This window comes from Pseudorca crassidens, chromosome 19 (assembly GCF_039906515.1).
Source record: "Pseudorca crassidens isolate mPseCra1 chromosome 19, mPseCra1.hap1, whole genome shotgun sequence".
Classification (NCBI taxonomy): Eukaryota; Metazoa; Chordata; class Mammalia; order Artiodactyla; family Delphinidae; genus Pseudorca; species Pseudorca crassidens.
In genome coordinates this window covers 12,640,053-12,649,636 of record NC_090314.1, presented here as the reverse complement: position 1 = coordinate 12,649,636, position 9,584 = coordinate 12,640,053, and the positions used below count along the sequence as shown (strand labels likewise).

General features: G+C 47.9%; 1 non-coding gene across 1 annotated transcript; it reads left to right on the top strand.

Annotated features, from left to right (window-relative positions):
- Positions 1-1,411: 1,411 nt before the first annotated feature.
- LOC137213757 (U6atac minor spliceosomal RNA) lies at positions 1,412-1,537 on the top strand. Its single transcript, XR_010938378.1, has one exon. It is a non-coding gene; the product is annotated as a U6atac minor spliceosomal RNA (small nuclear RNA).
- The last annotated feature ends 8,047 nt before the right edge of the window (positions 1,538-9,584 follow it).

Here is a 9,584-nt window from a genome sequence, read left to right as displayed (position 1 = left end):
ACTATTTGTATTTCTTCCATGAATTGCCTTTTGCCCATTTTTCTATTGACATGTTTATTTTACATCTTCTTAGCTTATAAAAGACGTTTTTCAATTGGAAACATCGATCCTTCCCTATTTATGTAACAAATATTTTTTCCTGTTCAGTCATCTGTCTGGTTTCTCTTATCCTTCAGAAACCTTTTAAGAATATAATCCAATTTATCACTTTTCTTTTATGGCTTCTGGCTTTGTAGCAAACTTAGAAAGTCTTTCCCCGCTCTTGATAATTTTAAAAAGAAAATGATCCGTATTTCCTTCTGGCACTCCTATAAGTTCATGTTTTAAAGTTAAATCTTTGCTGGAACACCCTGGAATGTGTTCTCCTGGGAGAAGTGAGATTGGAATCTAGCTAGGTAGTTTCTCAAAGTGGCTAGCCAGTACCATGAAATGAATAACGCTTCTTTCCCGTGATAATTTGAAATGCCACCGTTATATCCTAAATTCCCAAGCGTCAGGACTCTCTATTGTGAGAGTGTGTGTCACTGGCACAGTTATCCGGACTGTAATAATCTACCCACTTGTCTTTATCCCCACTAGACTGTAAGTCACCAGAAGATGGGAACTAGGTCTGTTCACCCTTGTACTCAGTGCCCGGCACATAGGAGACGCTTGATAAATATTTGGTCAAATAAATGAGTACTAACACATGGTGTCATGCAGCATCATTGCTGCTTTTCTCCGGAGGTCCTATCCCCCACCCCCGGAGTGCAGATGCACAATCACCTCTCATCTCACATGGAGGATGGGCACACGGAGGTGCAACCTCAGAGGCAGTTAGACAACTCAAGGGAGGCCCCTGCTCCAGTGACCAACACTTGTTTGCATTTCAGGCTGGGTGAGTTCCCAAGAAAGCTACCCGAGAGGCAGGGTACATGCAGCAAGGCCTTGCGCAGATTGTTTAGTCATTGCATGGACTGGACAATGTTTATAAGTCTTCATGGGAAAACACTAGAGTCTAGTCCAAAATAAGAACTGTTGCTTTTTTTTTTTCCCCATTCTCTCAGTCTAAGGTAGTTTGAGGGACTTCCCTGGTGGCGCAGTGGATAAGAATCCGCCTGCCAGTGCAGGGGACACGGGTTTGATCCCTAGTCTGAGAAGATCCCACATGCCTCGGAGCAACTAAGCCTGTGAGCCACAACTACTGAAGCCCACACGCCTAGGGCCCGTGCTGCAACAAGAGAAGCCACCGCAATGAGAAACCCGCACACCGCAACGAAGAGTAGCCTCCACTCACCGCAGCTAGAGAAAGCTACCGTGCAGCAATAAAGACCCAACACAGCCAAAAATAAATTAAAAACTAAATCTTTAAGGTAGTTTGATACTTTGAACCATAGGGTGATGAAGTTGTTGGGCTCAATAAGAATGTAGGGTGTTGTATGAAAGGAGAGAAGGTTAGCACTCCCCTTGACAAGGATGGAAGAGGCCTTCGGGCCTAACAACACGCATACGGTTAAGGCATTGCCACTTACTTCGTGGCATCTAACCACTGTTAAAAAAAAAAAAAAAATGTAGGAAGGAGAAAGGGTTAAAACCATAAATAAAAGAGTTTTTCTATCCAAGTCATGCCACCCTGTTTCAGGACACCAGCATCCTGGTTCAGTGGAAAAAGCCACTCAAGTTGTATTGGGGAGGATCTCACTCAAATCTGAGTTTGCCAAATTGAGTGCTTTTTCCACTGTACCAGGTTGCCCAACTATGCCCTATGGTTCAAGGTATCAAACACTATTAAGCTTCGGGGCCTTCACCCTTCAGTGACCACTCCTTCCAAGGTGCCAGTTGACACCACGAGGGCTTGCTTCCACAATGAGAGCTTCCACCCATTGGTTCTGATTCTGTTTTGATGCCACACAATACAAGTGGAAACTTCTTCCCTGTGTCAGCACTTAAGCGATCAGAAGGCAGAAATCACAGCCTCTAGATACGTTATTTCTGTCCATATGACCCCATACATACTTGACCTCAGTTGTTGCTCATGGCAGGGGTTAACTGACACTTGTGAAGTGGTACAAGGGGTAAGACCTTCATTTTATACATGGCTTGGATGCCTTAGGGAGAGAAACAACACAGCAGAAGCTGTGTGCTACCTGGCAGGATGTTGACAAGGACACTGAATCGTGGGGCGAGGAATGGATTAGATTCCCTTCTGAGTCTCCTCTAGTCTGATGGTCTCCGGTTCTATGGCTTTAAGTGGTGAACATCTTATCTGTCCACCCTGACCTCCAAGGTATGGTCCAGCCTGACCAAAATAAGAACTATTGCTTACTACTGAGCCCACATGCCACAACTACTGAAGCCCACGCACCTAGAGCCCGTGCTGCAACAAGAGAAGCCACCGCAATGAGAAGCCGGCGCACCGCAGCAAAGAGTAGCCCCCGTTCGCCACAACTAGAGAAAGCCTGCGCACAGCAACAAAGACCCAATGCACCAAAAATTAATTAATTAATTAATAAATTAAAAAAAAAAAAAGAACTGGTGCTTTTTTTTCCCTTTCTTTCAGTTTAAGGTAGTTTGATACTTTGAACCACAGGGTGAAGCTGAATCCTGAGGAGAGGAAAGCTCCACAGATGACCACCAGAGGGTGCCTCGACCCCCGCAGGGATGTCTTTAGCTACCCAGGCCAGCAGGCAGCATTTCAGATGTGCGCAAGGAAGGCCAAACAGACCACCCCGACTTCCTGTCCTCCTCCTGTTGTGGGAAGACAGTGGTGGAGCCAGGGGAAGAGTGTGGACGGCAAGGAAGTGGGTAGGTCCAAATGACCTGGTGGGGGCCCTAAACTTTGCTTTCAGCCTCCCTCTGCCAACACGTTCACTCCCCACCAGACACACAATCCCCTGCTGCTGTCCAAACACTCTGGGTTGGTCTCTCCATATTATCTCCGCTTGGTGAGCTCCTACACATCCTTCAAGGCCCAGTTCGAATGCCCTCTCAGCCCTCCCATTTTGTGCTCCCATGGCACCAGTATTCATTGCTTTCAATAGTAATTAGTTACATGCCCTTCTGTCCTGAAGAACATGGGTTCCCCCAGGGACAACTTGCTCAGCTCTGAGCAGAGACATGTGAGCATAGGGCCTGGCACAAAGCGAAGGGCATTGAACCTCGCCAGCATTATATTATGTTTCCACCTTCTTCCTACACCTTGAGAGGCTTCCCTGAGGACAGGCACTAGGTCTGATTATTCTCTCTGGCCCTCATACCACCCAGCACAGGACATGGCAAAGTAGGCCCTCAAGTTTGCTAGAATGAAGTTGCCTCCTTTGGAGTATGTAACTCACTTCTTTTCCCTGTAGACTACTTGGCTTCTGTTTTCAGTCGACACGTATCTATCAGGCATTTTCTGTTGTGCCCAGGACCGTGCTGGGTACCCGGGTTGTGGAGGATAGTTGAGGAGGTGCCCTGTCCCAGCGGCGGAGAGCAGACAATAACGGAAGAGTGATTTATGGTAAAATCTCTGAAGCACCTTCATGTTTATCAAACTCTTTTATTTTACAAACAAGGAAACTGAGGCTCAGGGAGGGGAGGGGTTCACATAGGAAGTTGTTGGCAGACTGAGTCTGGCATTTGGATCTCCTAACAGCCCCACGCGGACGTGCTGTGACAAGTGCATTGTGAGAAGCAGTAGGTTTATCAAGTTCACTGCATCACAGCTGAACACGGCCGTCCCGAAGCCTTAGCAAAATGGCTTATTGGATGAGTCAGTGAAACACAAACCAAGGAGTGACCACCTTGGTAGCAGAAGATGACTTGTACCCACAGAAGCATTTATGCACTTCTCAAAAGATCATTGACGATTTGCTCTTAGAGAGGTTTTTGAGCCGCTAAGCTTTGGATCGACCCTAATAAGAAAGAACCTAGCCTTTGCAAATGGACAGATCTGGGTTGAAGGTCCTTCCCGGGCTGTGCAGTGTTGATTCATGATGTAACCTCCCAGAGCCTCGATATTCTCACCTGTAAAATGGAGACAATAATCTTTCAGGTAAGTGAAGATGGGGTGAGATAAGGGCACCGGTTTCGGGCCCTAGTCCCCAGCAGCTGCTCCCTAATGGGATTTATCAGTTCTGCGGTGAGCAGCCAATTGTGTGCGTCCCCTCCCAATGCCAAGTCCAGCGACTCCTGTTGGTAGCTTGAAATTGGCCTCCGTGGGGATATTTACATCATGGAAATGAGCAAACACTACAAACCAGGAATCTTTCTGTCTCCCGAGAGCCTGTTGTTAAACGTTTACCAGACATCCCAGGGTATCATCATTATGGCTGAGAATAAGCATAAGTTGTTCACCCCGGGCAGACGCAATGCACGCCAGCTTGGCTCTTTTTACTGACGTGACCACTCATTTCAGTCAGCACAGTCAAGTCCACCAAGCGGTCGGTTGGCTTCCCCACGGCCGGCCCCCATTTCAGAGGTGGTGCTGTGGGAAGGCAACTGAGTCCAGGGGTCAACTGGACCCATTTCTTGATGCAGCCTGTCACACACCCTCAGAAACAGGAGGCTCCCCTCGCCTCCCTGAGCAGAAGCTGGGTCAGCAGTGCCAGGGCTCCCGGGGCTTGTGAGAGCTGTTTTCCTTGTGGGACGGCGTTGGTACACGTGAACTGGTCTCTCACCCAGGTCTGTCTCTGAGCCTGGGTGGGAGTCAGGCTCCTTTAGCTTTTCTGGAGCTCCGGGCTGCTCAGGGCAGATACATCTGTGGGGACCCCCCCACCCTAACCCCCTCCGCCCTGGGGCCTGATCCCTCCACCCCAGGACGGTCCACCAGTGGGACTTACAGGAGCACAGGGGCAGCAAGAAGATTCTGGAAGGCCTCAGGAGTCAGCTTTCTTGGAAGAGGGATTGGTTGCCTGGTGACGGTGCCTGGGCCTCTCCCCGGTGGGCTGAGCAGAAAGGGGAAGTGTGGTCAGGCTGGCAGTCATTGCTCGGGTGGGTGGAAAGCCTGTGGGCGAGGAACCACTTCTCCCCAGCTGCGCTGGCCATGACTCAGAGCACTGCTGGTCCCTCAGCTGCTCACAGCTGGACCTCCTGCAACTTAGTAAGCACCTGGGCCTGTGTCAGTGCGAGTGACCACCTGGGCTTGGGCTGAGGGATTGTAGCCTAGGGCCTTGGTACGACCGCTGGGTGGGGCTGGAGAAACACTGGCCTTGAAGAGCCCACCGTGCTGGTGTCTGGCTGGGTGACCTCGGGATCACTTCACCTCCTTGGGCCTCCATCTCCTTGTGTGTATGGTGGGGCCATGAAGAGGCCTACTTCTCAGGATGAAATGACATAATGACCGAGAGTGAGAGGTGTGTACTGCGAGAGGTCTGTTATCGTTCTCTGGATTCTGACGGCGAGTTGGGGTAACTGACCTGTGAGAGGACACTAATTGGTCTGTGCTGGAGGCGGGGTGGGAGTTGAGGCATTGACTATGTGAACTTTGGGCTACATCTCAAAACCCATGGATGAACACCACCAGCCTTGGTGTCTTTGTCACTGTGTCTCTGGCATTCAGGGATTTATCTTTAAGGCATCTTGCCTTTCAGAGGCCTCAAGGTCAAGGTGTGTTGGGCTGGGGTCAGATCTCAATTGAGCAGTCTGCTCTTGACCCCTGGAAAAAATGACTGCGGAGGAGACCTGGGCTCGGCTTCGTCCTTTTCACTTCCACCTTCTCATGCATCAGTTGTCCCTACAGCCACTCCCTTTCCTGGTCCCTTTGCATGGGTGGACCTCTGAGGAGGCATCGAAAGTGGGGATTGTTGAGCCTGGAGAATACAAAGCCTGGGAGCTTCTTTTTAATTTTTTTTTTTTTAGCATCTTTTTTTCCCTTTCTGAAAATGAGAAAACTGCCGAGCAATAGGGGAAACGATGACCCCAAATCCCACCACCTCACAATAATCACAGTAAAGGGTTTGCTGTCTTGTCTGCCAGTCTTTTTTTCCTCAGGTGTAGCTGTTTTGGAAAGTTATCTATGTTTTATTTTGAGGTAAGTACATTCTAGACATAGACATACAGGCGTCATCGCTGTCATCAGGCACCAGCATCCCTGACCCCCTCCATCTACTTAACATGACACCAGCATTCCTGCCAAAGAGCCCCTAAGCGACTGGTTCAAGTTTCCCTCCGCATTCTTAGAGCCAAACAAATAAGAAAAAGTAAGCAACAGCAAGAGGCGATTTGGTTGGACCCAGGAAAGGACTCCTGGGTTGTAGAAATTCTGGGATAAACTTACTAAGAAGCCTGAATGATCTGCAGCTCTGGAAGGCTCACATCACCTAGAACATCTCAAAGATACTAGAATATCAACCTATTCGGGAGCAGGGAGCAGAAGCTCTTATAAAATGTGATACCTAAATTTTTGAAACTGTGTTTGCTTTATGCCTCACAGCAAGGCTGGGTAGCAGGGAAAGAAAGAAGGATCCTACTCTCACACACTAAACAATCAAAATTCGCTTTTCTGTGCTTTCTCCCAGCCGTCTCCAGCCACATCCTCCAGTAATGTTATAAGATGGAGGGAAGCCCATTTTCAAATGTATTACTATTTTCTTTCCAAAAAATTTTTAAAAATTCAATGTAGGGACTTCCCTGGTGGCGCAGTGGTTAAGAATCCGCCTGCCAATGCAGGGGACACGGGTTCGAGCCCTGGTCTGGGAAGATCCCACATGCCATGGAGCAACTGAGCCTGTGCACCACAACTACTGAGCCTGCGCTCTAGAGCCTGCGAGCCACAACTACTGAGCCCGTGTGCCACAACTACTGAAGCCCACGAGCCTAGCGCCCGTGCTCCACAGCAAGAGAAGCCACTGCAGTGAGAAGCCCACGCACTGCGACGAAGAGTAGCCCCTGCTCACCGCAACTAGAGAAAGCCCGCACACAGCAATGAAGACCCAAGGCAGACAAAAATTAAATAAATAAATTTATAAAAATCAATGTATAGGGCTTCCCTGGTGGCGCAGTGGTTAAGAATCCGCCTACCAATGCAGGGGACATGGGTTTGATCCCTGGTCCTGGAAGATCCCACATGCCACGGAGCACCTAAGCCCGTGTGCCACAACTACTGAGCCTGCGCTCTAGAGCCCGTGCTCCACAACAAGAGAAGCCACCGGAATGAGAAGCCCGTGCACTGCATCGAACAGTAGCCCCTGCTCTCCGCAATTAGAGAAAGCCTGCGCACAGCAACGAAGACCCAACGCAGCCAAAAATAAATTAATTAATTAAATAATTTTTTTTAAAAAAGAAATCAATGTATAGTACCACTGGCCCTGTGGGAGGGTCCGTTTCACTACAGCTTTGCCAGGATAGGATTTTGTGATTATCTTTCATTTTTTGCTAGCAAATAGATGTAGTTTCTAACTGTGGCCAGGGGAGCAATAGACTATGATGGGTGAATGTGTCAATAGTTCAGTGTGAAACAGAGTCAAGCCCTGTAATGAAATAAACCAGATGACAAGATTAGTCTGAGAGCTGGTGTGATAAGCTGTCATACTGAAGGCCACCTGTGCAAAAAAGGATGTTTGGCTTGCCTTCTCCTTCTTAGTTCTCTAGGCCTTATATTTAGCCTTTCACAGAAATGGAAGGATAGAGAGAGGGAGAAGAGAGGCTGAACTCCTCTTACTACACTGCCCTGCCCTTCCGCAGCCACAGTTGGATTTTAAGTGGCCATCAACTGACCACATGGCCATTTCTGGTGCTGACAACAGCAAAGTGGCCAGGGGGGAACTTGACCTCACTGAGCCTGGGAACAAGAGGCGAATTCGGGCAAGCACTGCTCAAGCTGACTTGCAAGTGTAGCCTTAGTATTACCTACAATCTCCCAGACACTTGAGATCTAGGTGGAGAGCAGCTCAAACCCTCATTCTATGCCCTGCGAAGTCCAAAGCCCTCCTACAGATTTCTGTGGGCTCCCCAGGAGGCCTCCACTTTCACATGGCCAGCCCGGCTCCGAGCCTCTGTGGGTGAGCCTCTGTTCCATACTGCACTGACCCAGGGATGAAACTCAGTCATTCCCTCACTCCCCACATCACCAAAACAAAACTGTGTACCAACGCATGGGCAGACGCAGTAGACTTTACTAAAGATTGGAGGGGGGCCATAGGGGAAGTTTCTACTGCAGCAATGCAAACCACTGCAAACTGACATAATCCAGCCCTGTTCTTAAAATGCCATTGACCTGGGCTTCCCTGGTGGCGCAGTGGTTGAGAGTCTCCCTGACGATGCAGGGGACACGGGTTCGTGCCCCGGTCTGGGAAGATCCCACATGCCGCGGAGCGGCTGGGCCCGTGAGCCATGGCCGCTGACCCTGCACGTCCGGAGCCTGTGCTCCGCAACGGGAGAGGCTGCAACACTGAGAGGCCCGCGTACTGCAAAAAAAAAAAAAAAAAAATGCCATTGGCCCTTTGGCCACTCCATTCCTGATCATCTTCCACCAGATGCTTCTCCCACTTTCCAACCATCCAACTGGCTCCCCTTCCTCTCCTCCTCCCATTTTCCCCCAGAACTCCAGACCCCCACCTGCCCCAGTACCCAGAGGAATTCAACAGTCTCCAACCAGTTCCTACCAGCAAACTTCATTCCCTGCCCAGCCAGCTAAGTGCTTGAAAGGCAGCTCATTCTATTTTTTATTTTTATTTTTTGATGATGTATAATTATCAATAAAGTGCCTAGGTCTTAAATGTACCGTTCAGTACATCTGACAATTGCATAACAAGATGTAAACATTTCCATCCCCTTGTGCCCTTTCCAACCAGATCCTTTCTGCCCCCATTGAAACCACTATTCTGATTTCTATCACAGTAGTTTAGCCTGTTCTTGAACTTCATACACAGAGACTTATACAGGTTGTACTCTTTCAAATGTGGCTTCTTTCACGTACTGTAATGTTGTCAGGATTCATCTATGCTGCTGTGTGTATCAGGAATTCATTTTTTTAAATTTCTGGGTAGCATTTCATTGTATGACTATACCAGCTTATTTATCCATTCTGCTGTGGAATTCCATTCTGTTTTTACAGTGTTACAATGTTTGAGCTGACACCAGTAAGTATAGTAATGCCCAGATGGTAACCCTAAGAATTTGAGCGTGAGCAGGAGGGTCGAGTGGGGGATTTTCAACTGGGGGGAAAAATTAGAAAGGGGGGGAAGCTGAAATTAATTTTAATAATACATTTTGCTTAACCCACTATATCCAAAATATTATCATTTCAACATGTAATTGAGGTAAGCATTTATTAATGAGATTTTAAAAATAATTTTATTTATTTTTTTATACAGCAGGTTCTTTATTAGTAAGATCTTTTATGTTCTTCTTTCTGTACCAAATATTTGAAATCCAGTGTGTATTTCTTTTATTTATTTATTTATTTTTATTATTTTTTTAAATTTTAAAAAAATATTTTTATTTTCTTTATTTTTTTTTATTGTTTTTTACCAGTGTGTATTTCACACTTATAGCACATCCCGGCCTCGACTAGCCATCTAGCCAGTGCTCAGTGGAATAGCCGCACAGGGCCAGTGGCTGCTGTCTTGGACAGTGCAGGCCTCGGGCAGAGGGATTTGTGTCCAAGTCCACGAAGCCCTTAA